Genomic DNA, 10402 nt, shown 5'->3' on the forward strand with positions numbered 1-10402 from the left:
ATCGAAAGGGCCAATGGTCCACAAACAGAAGAGCAAAACAACAACTTGGAATCAGCAGAATCCAGCAGAGGACATCTGATGGTTACTCGCTCACATGCAGGAGAGATAGGGCAAGGACTTCCTACATAGCCAGAGTGAGGGAACACTGTCCGTTTGTTATTTTTCTTTCCGCAAACATTCTTCGTATAAGTGGGACCGTTTTTATTGCATTTGTTCCATGATTCCTCATCCTGAAACTTTCAAAGGACAATTGGTTAGGAGATTCAAAAGTACCAGAAGAAGACACCCTAACGTGTATTTCCGCATCTTCATAGCTTATTTGTCCCAAGAATATCCACACCTGGAAAGAGGAAATCCATCTGAACTCTCAGTACTCCCGTGATCTCAGAATAAAAGCTGTGTAGGAACAGCTATTCCTTTTTGCTATGGCAGACTATTTTGTTTGCAGGGCTTGAATTAACACCATATTAACACAGTAATCTTGTTTTGCGCATTTCAGGCGGGCAACCGGTATCTTCAAACTACACAAGGATCCAAAAGGGTTTAAGTAATGGAAAGCATTATTAAAAGAATGATTATTGTGTCTTGTCTCTTATTCTCATGTGGTATTTTCGCCCTCATCTTTTGGCGAGTATCCTATATTGCTAGAAATGCTGCTGTATCCTCTATTAACAACCCCGACTCTAGCAGGTGGAACCACCATGTCAGGTGGACAAGTACACTAAGGTGAAGTAGACGCAGTGCAGATGCAGACATGGGGGGAGGAGTGCAACTCTATCTCACTGATACGGCTAGTGTATCCCACAACATGAGGTACAAACACATGCCCAAAGTAGGTAAAGAAACCACTAGGGAGAGCTGCTATATCTGCTCACTAATCCCCTATGCCATGAGTGCCTCCAGAACGTTTATAGCAAAAGAAATACCAGCAGCAAGAGTACAATGCCTTATGTACCTATCCAAGGTTACAACCCGAGGAAGGCTCCAAAGGAAAACAGAAACATTGAGATGGATGTCCAAGACAACAATTCCCTATGAAGACAGTTATATAAAGACACTTGACGTGATGAACAATTACTGGCAACTAGACCAAGCAATACAGTACGTAACTGACAGCCCACAGAAAGGAGAGACAAAAACAATGGCATTGAAAGAATTACCACACCCTAAGAAAGGACCCAAGGAAATAGGAACTGTACAGGGATGTTGGGAAAGACAACAAATTCTCGTGTATGACCAAGTATACACAGCTGAAGGATGGAAGGAGGAAGTGGTAGGTAGTAAGGCACACACCCTAGTAGAAGTGCCAGTAAACACAGTACAAGGAAAAAATTACAAGTGGCTGAAAGAATGGGGTGCAAGCACAAAGTTACTGACCTGGGTGGACAATGTCTATAATACCATTGAAGAAACCAGCATTGTGTTTCCAGAATGATGGAGCAGTAAAGGTTGGAGAAAGCAAGGAGTGTAGGTACACAGAAAAACATCCAGCTATGAAGGTTGGGACGGCAGCAAACGGATCACTATTGGGCATGCAGATCTAAGGCGTACAAGAAGCTGCCACCCAACTGGGGAGGAGTATGTCTGTTGGTACACATCAACATGCCAGCACTAGCAGTGCCACAGAAGGACATCATGATAGATGGATGACTTCCCTAAAATGGATAATATGAAAAGAAAGGCGGCCAGTAGACGCGAGTAGAGTGAAAAGAGAGAACAATTTCTTATCAGCATCAGAAGCATAACTGGACGATGTACCTGAGCACCGGCGGTTCAGTAGGACAGAAATGTTTTTTGCGTCAGTAGTTTCAGCTGTCCAGACAGACAAAACCAAAATGGCTGCAGATAACGAGATGGGAGCTGATGCAGACAAACTCAACAGTAAATGGCTTCAACGCTATAAAAGAAGAGCTCCGAGCAGTAAGGTTGTTGGCTCTCTAAAACAGATATGTTCTACACCTTCTCAAAGCAATGGAAGGAGTTGTTTGCGCCATGATCGGGAGTTCCTGTTGCACGTTCGTGGCCCCAAATGGCAGAGAAAATGGCACACTGACAGAAGCAGTAACAAGATTGTAGAAAATGCATGACAAAAAATGGAGGAAGAAGCTAAAGGAACAGGAAAAGATCAGAGCCGACTGTCATATATATTTTCCTGGATGCCAACATGGATGGAAGACGGACTGAAAGTACTACTAAGAGCACTGATCCTAGTACTAGTAGGATTGTGTGTGATAATAATAAGGCATTTATATAGCGCTACGAACCCTCAGGTATCTGAGCGCGGCTTATTATTACCCACGATGTGTGGTGCTCATTTATCGACCTCGGAAGGAAGAAAGGCTGAGTTTGGCCCCGCCGGGATTCGAACCTGCGTTAACAGGCTCTGCACGGATGTCAAAGCAAGCGCTCTACTCGCTGTGCCACTTGACCGGCAATGATCAGGATCTGCATTACACAATGCCGCAAATCAACAGGGATGAAACTGTTAGTCGATATAAATGTTGATAACAAGGACAAGATAGTATAAGAGAAATAAAGGGAGGGCAAAAATAAAGTAGTGCCCAGCGTTCCGGACTGAGATTATAACATTCGACGATCCCTTTGACAACAACAAATACTGGGTGAAATGGGTAGGGTGCAACCCAGAAGGAGACTGCAGTTACAAGACATGGAGACAATGACCATGCAAATTACTACAGACATCTTAGATGAATAACAAAGATATGGCGACCAAAAGCAACAGTGACCAAGTATGGTGGTTTGGTCTACAAGTCGAACAGAGGGGGAACTGAAGAGAGGGCCCCAAGAATGCCCCTCCTCGCCCAATGAACATGACAGCCCCACGAGTCAAGAACGCAAGATGCAACTCACTGTTTTGGACAGCCCCCAAGAGGGACAGTGACATCTACATACGCAAACAGATATTCTCTCAGACAACCATTCAAACCTTATCCAGTCAACCTCTTTATGGATACAAGTGCCACTACACTGATCATGAATCCAAATGCCTCAATGGATCAGATTGACTAATAACCGAAATCCGTTGTGCTGACAGACGTCACTATAGGCGCCCCGACAAAACAACGTTAGTCATCAAGCGAAATCGCACCCATGCACGAAGTTACACGGACACACATGTAGAACATGCTTACACAGTTCAGACAGAAACATTCTGTTGAAAGTCTTTATTATTTTTCTCATTAGCCAAACGCAGAATGCAAGGCAAAGAAGAGATGCAGAGTAAGCTTGCAAATGCTTATTGCAACGAACCATAAGGAACTAAAGGGTCATATAAGGAGCCTGGAACAGCCACATACTACTAACCTATAAGAAACATAGCACAATATAGATATATAGAAATCTTATAATAGAATAACTGTAGTGAGGTTACATGAGGCCACAGGCCTCGGACGAGAGGCGAAGGAAAGCAAAATTAGGCTGCACAATTCAGCAGGCCAGGGCTCGCAGCCAAGGTCAGCGACGAGCAGAAAATTCCTGGGACTCAGGGACAAGGAGCTACCTGCAAAATGCTAGTATAAATCCTCACAAATTGCAGGTCAAAGAGCTTGATTTTGCGATCCTCAATCACATGGTCTGGCCGACAATGGTCATGCACCCACGGTGAGAAGACGAGCAGCTCACAGCGACACAGACATGAAGTGAAACATGGACTCTTTAACAACATTGCAACCCTGTGGGTGCTCTCAAAGGCAAAAGTGGTAATATTGACAGTTACATTGGGAAAACGCTGGGCCTGATTCATGGAACGTTTTCCTATGGGATCGCGTCATTATAAAAACCTTCCATGAATCAGGCCCACTGTCTTTCTCATCGCCTTGAGAAGGTGCGCTGAGAACAGAGCTAGGTCCCAGGCCTCGGAAGATCAGCTCCGGGAAGATCAGCTCCGGGAAGATCAGCTCCAACCTATCACGAAACACACATCCAGGGGCGGATGGCAGAGGGCAAGGACCAATGGTAATCCTGCGACCCTGCAACAATATAATCGTTTTTGGGTACGGGTCAGGGAAGCCACCTGCCATGAGAGGACCAATAGAATAATCTCTATAGGTGCCGTGTATAGGCACTACTACCCCACCTACCCAATCCTGTAACCTCGTAGGTTTTCTGGGATGAGCCCCATGTTGTGACGCAGTAACTGAACAACATTGCCTGGCACGGGCTCAGGAGCTGTGATTTCGGGAGATTCTTAATGTCCTGTATGATCCCTGTATGTTTGTGGAATAAACGACAGTTCAAACTTCCCCTTGGCGAAGTCCTTTGTATGTGTACCGAGGAGGGTTTTTTGGGCCCTGGGAGAGTGAACAGTGAGTTTGTAGCGTCATCCCCAATCCCTCTGGAATACCTAAGCCAACAGAGGCTAGGACTGTGCCGGGTGTGGTTTGACCTTCAGTTTGCTATCTACAATGTCTCTTGCTTTGTGGCGTGACTAGACATTGCCTGGAATAATAAATAAACACTGGCAAAGCCAACAGTGTGGGTTTTTGTGCAAGTATGGGATAGGCACTGATATAATGGTATTACCTCGGGATAAGGTGGCAACAGCTGAAAAATTGAGTGATTACCTAGGCATATGATTGCATTAACTGGCAAATGCCTTTCTAATACCGCAACCCAAAACTGTTGGCTTTGTGATTGCTTGTTTTTAAAAGGAGTTCAGTGCATGGAACAGATCTAAATAAAGTGGCTGATGGCAGCCTTGGTTGAGGCTATTTAGTTACACCAGGAGCCATTAACTTTAATTAAGCCATTAACTCTTAGCAGACTACTTAGAAATAACCTTGGAAGACTAAAGATTAATGTTAATGCTTGATAAAGCTGGCTCAAAGAGATCTCACAAGGATGTGTTTTGGGAGGGGCAGGTAGTGGGTGGGATTGGCCATAGGAATTAGCATGGCCATGGGCAGCGAGTGCGCCCCTCCCTACAATCTCCCTCCTAATTGTACTCAGTTCAATAGTTTTGGCTTACAGCCAAAATTAAAAATACAATGAAGTAAAACTAAGTAAGGTTAAAGTGAACTTCTGTGGTAAGTTGCCCCTCTGGTCCTTGGCTGTCTTGAGAGTTGGACCTTCGGTCCATCCCTCATTTGGTCTTTGGCTCTCTGGTGAGTCGGTGCAAAATGCTTCCATTTTCTGACAACAGTGGAGTTATCCAACTGATCTGGGGGTTTCCATTAAGGGGCACAACTAGACTAGGGAGGGCTAACCCATCATATGCTGGGAGAGGGGCTAACTTCCCAGACTGTGGGGGAGGGGCAAACTTACTTGTGTGGAGGCGTTCTCCACCAAGGCCTATTTGTGGGACTAATGACAAGATCGAAGCAAATTGTTCAATGCGCATCAGGCAACTGACAATGCCTTTAAACATATAGGATCAGGGTTTGAAATTGAGGGGAGCTGGGAGCTATTTAGCTGCTGCTTGTAGCCTAGAAGAGCCTGGTTAGCTTGACATCAACTTCTACCAGGAGCTACTTTTGGCTCCTCAGGCCAACTAGTGCTGATGAAACACACCTCTGTTCATTTGGGAACATTTATAAATAAACATTAGGGCACATCTAGAAGACATTAAAATAGAAGGGGTCCTTAATAAGTGACAAAAGAATAGGTTTGTATTTTACGTGAAAGTTGGAATTGCAGAACGCTCTTTGCTAGCTCCTTGTTCCCCAGTGATAGCTCCTGGTCACTGGTTAATGCTTGGTACCCAGGAGCGCTTTGAGCTCCTGCCTACCTGATCTTAATTTCGATCCCTGATGATTGAATGACAAAATGCGCATTTCTATTGGTACTTGCCAGCACGGTAATGGTGTGCTTGGGATGGATCAAATTATTTACCCAGGATCACACACTTTGGTTAAACCAGGATTTGAACCCAGCAACTAATCAACTTACCTCATACCTTCCAAATTCTAGTTAGCACAAATATTTGTTTTGGCTTTGAAGAACTACAATAATACAGCCCTAGCGTTTACTTGCAAAGTATATTACACAAATCCCCCCAAAGCAACCTTACAATATGTAAAGCCAAGGATAAACGGGCCATGCCAAAAAAAATATAGTTGTAGCCGTATGTGTCCCACACTGGATGGAAGGCAGAAAGGCCCAGTATGCAAACACACTTTTCTTTTCATGGATAAAAACTCAACTTTATAAAGTAGCTTTATTGTGCTAGACTCTTTCTGTGGGTATGCTTGACCAGACGTGGTGTTTAAAGCATTTACACATTCTAATGATACTAGTCTTCTGAAGCTTCAATGTTAAAAGCATCCATAACCCGTCCCTTCAATTCTAAAACCAGGCACTGTTTTGAAGAGGAGCTGTCCCCTTAAATGCCCATTTGCCAATGGTCGATGCGCGCCTGTCTGTGATTTCAGATGAATCGCATGCCCACATTTCATAGCCGCCAACCACATACGTGCACCCGAGGGTCTCCAGACTGTGATCATCAGCACGCTCAAGTTTCGCAAGATCTCTCCGCCCACTTTCCCCAAACACCATCCCCATTTTTGGCAGAGCCACTTGCAACAAGGCCGCCAAGTTACAACGCACTTCACAATAGTTATGCTGGACTGACACAGTACCGCTTCGGCTTCGTGATTCGGTCTGTGGAACCCGTGTCTTCTCAGGATAGTATCTAGTTCCCATTCGAGAAATGGACCATAACAACGCACCGCCTACTATTCTTCACGTGACTTTGGGCACGTTCACGTAGCGTCCAACGTCATAATTGTGATTTTCCTGATGTCAAGTGGTACGCGAATGCTTCTGCTGCCACCGGAATCTGCGTGCTCTTGGCTGATGGGTTAAAGACAAAGGTATTGTCTAGTTCCCATCCGAGAAACAGACCATAGCAACGGCCCACCTACTCTTCTTCACGTGAATTCCGATGTCATCATTGTGATTTTCAGGAGCAATTTTAGTGAGAGGGAAGGCTCTGGCTGCCGGTGTTGTATGATACCTGCATCCCCATGGCAGCACAAGGGAGGCAGTGTTAGGCAATCTTCGGAGCCACGCGCTCTTGGATACCCCGCCCACCCACAGATGGCTACAGCCATACAAACGGCGTAAAATTGAAAATATGCAAATACAGCGTGATAGCACGCCGCCAACAACTCTGTTCCTGGGATTGGCCAGTGATGCACAATCTGACACAGAAAAAATGCTGGATTTTACAATTTAAGATAGTGTTAGTTTGTGATAAATTAATTATAATATGTGTTTCTTTGAACAGTAACAGTTAAACCCCCTTCTCCTCCAACCTCTACTGAAGTGTGGTGCCTTGACAGCCACTTTCAACAGTTAGTCTTACTTTTATGTCAGTTGCCCTGTCCCGTTTTTTTACTTCTTGAATCTGGTCACCCTACATACAACGCCAGGAGCTCTATGAGGTGTTAGCTGTGGCCCCGGGGCTTTGTGCCGCTTAACAGTTCAAAGGATCAGGAGCATGCTTCTGGATGCATTTTGTTTCTTCCGAGGCAAATCTATCTTCTCAGCTTGGATGATCAGCACTGCCTGTTTCCCAGTCACAGCCCCACTGAGACGCACAGGCTGAGTCCCTGATGACCTTGACAGCACGTTGTTTGTCGTTAGCAGCAGAGCCTTTCTTATGCATGGTGGTGAATTTCCAACTGAAAGACCACCAGTCACCTTGCAAATCTGAAAGTTAAAGCGAGCAACACAATAAAGCACCCTTTGAAAATGTGTTCACACCCATAACGTCTAATAATAGCTTGATATCATAAAATGTAAAGTGTGCTTTCATGTCCTTAGCTGAATGTTCTTAAAACCATACATAACTACATGCTGGCGGTTTGTGACAAATCAAAGATTACATGCACCCAATCTCTTCCTGCCCAAGGCCATCAGCACTCTAATGCATGGCAGTGTGTTTGGCTGCAACAGGGCTCTCAGACCCCACCTCAGAGACAGTCCTCTAGTTTTACCAACTTTTGTAGGTCCTTTACAGTCCAACGCAGTATGTCACCGAAGTTAAGATGCACAAACGTTCTAAACTTTTTTATTGCTGTCGTCAATGGCGAATATCTAATGCTGATGTTTATTCTAAAATGTTCCTATGCTAAAGTCTAAACTACAATCGTCTAATTCGAATTGCTGTTGTGATATCACCAAGAGATGATAGCTGTCCACAGCGTTGCTTGAGACTTTGGTGATTTTTAGGTCTTCACAAACTCCCTAAAGTGATAAAATTAGGCTATTTGCTGACCATTTTACTTGTAAATGTGGGGTTCCACTCCCCTTATCGACTCCCCATTGTGAGAAGCCAGAAGATGTCTCACCCACTAGTCCCCGGGGATCTGTCATCCAGGTTGCCAGGACATGGCCATCGCTTTTGGATCCAGTTTCTGGGGGTGGGCCAGTGCAGGATCATCATCTGGGTGAGTGCTTTTCGGGGAGTGGAATTGGGATACCGGATGGTGAGACTCGGTTTCCCCTTCGTTATAGCACATTTAACCAATCCTACAAAGTAGGATATTTAGGAACTTCAACCACCCACCCCCCTTTGCAACACAAACACATTCTCACAGACAGCTCGCTATGAGAGAAAATGGACTAGCACCCAAGCCGAATACCTGACGTGTCCCAATACAATGGTCAGGCAAGGTCGGGCAATTTCTGACCATCACACGCACCTAACTTCCATTGAGCTTCCCCACATGGATAAAAAGCGAAGCATGAGAGCACACTCTGAGTGAGGCAAAGCACATGAGGAAACAGCAGTTCCAAGATGACAGTTTAACAAGAGGAAACAGGTGGCGAAACAGAAAGCTATTGCAAGGAGGGAAGTTCCCTTGACCTTTTCGACAAGGAACTGTTGCTTTCATGAGCCCTCGAGATTGGAAAGCGTAAGACCAGGAAAACAGGCTGAAGAATCCTGCATTGTGTGCCAGAGATACCCAGGGCCCTCCCATGTCAAGAATCAAGATGGGGAGATTACCCGCTGTGGTACTGTCCTTGGCTCCAAGAACAAAGCAGCGTCAGTGAAGCCAACACAGCCAGTGAGTTGGGGAGACCAATACAAGACCGGTCTGTGTTGAAGCCAAGGTTGCAAACGGGAACATTGGATGGCGAGCACTGGAACAAACATTGTTTGAAATATGTGTGATAAAAGACGCAAGTAAAGTTGAACTGCTGATGAGTGATTGAAATTTGAAACGTAGATATAATACCTTTGATAGAGTGGTCCGGCACCACGTGCGTGCTCAATCGAAGGTCTCTGTAAGGTATCCAGTTGAAAAGTGAAAGAGTTGTAGAGAATTGTGAATCGGAGTGGTCAGGCGACGAGTCAAGCAAAACCCTGCGCACGATTGAAAGGCTTCGATGTTGATACAGTAAAGAACATGTGTGGCAAAGTTGATCAAGTTGGTCCGAGCCCGGCAAAGGGAGATCAATTGAAAGCTTTGTGTTGAAGTGGGTCTGAGCCCGAGGGAGGGGGATCGGGGGTGAAGCGAAAATCAACCGAGAAGGTTTTGTGTTGAAGTGGGTCTGAGCCCGGCAGAGGGTATCCGGGGTGAACAGAAAATCACCTGAGAATGTGTACGTGTGATACCCTAAGGAGGAAGGAACTTTGTTGTTTGTCGTATTGCATCAGGCCCTCTGGAAAAGAGACTTTGAATAGCAAAGAGACTTTGGCACAGAAGGCCATGATTTTGAAGTTTTGAACTGCACCCTCGTGGTAGAGAAACCAGAGACTGTGTTAAGCTCGAGAGTGTTCCCTTGTCCCATGCTGAAAACATGGGAAAGGGAAGCCAACTTGAGTATCCTGACATATAATTTCTTGAACACTTTTCTTTTGCATAACGTTGTTTCCGACACTATTTGTATTTTGAAGTAAGGATTGGCAATAGGTTTATTAGTATAGGCCCTTTGATTTTGACAATACACCACTAGGACTGCGTTATTATTATTTGATGGTTGTAGCTTGATCCCATTTTTAGATTTAGGGTTAGATAGGCGTATTTCGAACGCAATTGAAGTTCAATAAACAACCTTGAACTGTGATCACTTGTGTCTGTCTTACAGTTTGATACCATGGCTTCCTTACACCATACTTTACCATTCCCTTTTCTTTTCCAATGTTAAATTACCCCTTTTATTCATTTTCCCCCCTTCTGTGGCGCCGCAACCACTGCTGCTCAGTTTCATTAGCAGTTGGTGTCACTGACGGCACTGTAGCAGTGAAGCGAAGAAGCAACAATAAGCCACAGGGAATTTAACTGATTGAATTAGGAGTTACCTAACTTGGCTGCAGGGGTCGGCGCCGCAGCGCCGGCAAAGTCAAGTAAAGAAGCCAACAATAAGCCACGGGGAAGGTATCTCACCGCTGCAGCGCCGGCTGCCAAGTATATAATTCCTATGAAACTTAGCA

The 10402-nt window shown here is 45.1% G+C and overlaps 1 protein-coding gene across 2 annotated transcripts in view; it reads right to left on the minus strand.

The window, feature by feature from the left end:
* The window catches only part of NOSIP (nitric oxide synthase interacting protein), a 186618-nt gene extending 179584 nt beyond the window's left edge, over window positions 1-7034 (minus strand). The window contains exon 1 of one of the 2 annotated variants that reach the window (XM_069605169.1): window positions 6597-7034. The gene's annotated coding sequence lies outside the window, so the exon portion shown is untranslated. Of the gene's footprint in view, window positions 1-6564 lie in introns of both variants that reach the window. The other variant, XM_069605170.1, reaches the window with a different exon arrangement.
* Between the last annotated feature and the right edge of the window lie 3368 nt (window positions 7035-10402).

The sequence above is a fragment of the Ambystoma mexicanum genome, chromosome 1p, assembly GCF_040938575.1.
Source record: "Ambystoma mexicanum isolate Mex_15411 chromosome 1p, UKY_AmexF1_1, whole genome shotgun sequence".
Lineage (NCBI taxonomy): Eukaryota > Metazoa > Chordata > Amphibia > Caudata > Ambystomatidae > Ambystoma > Ambystoma mexicanum.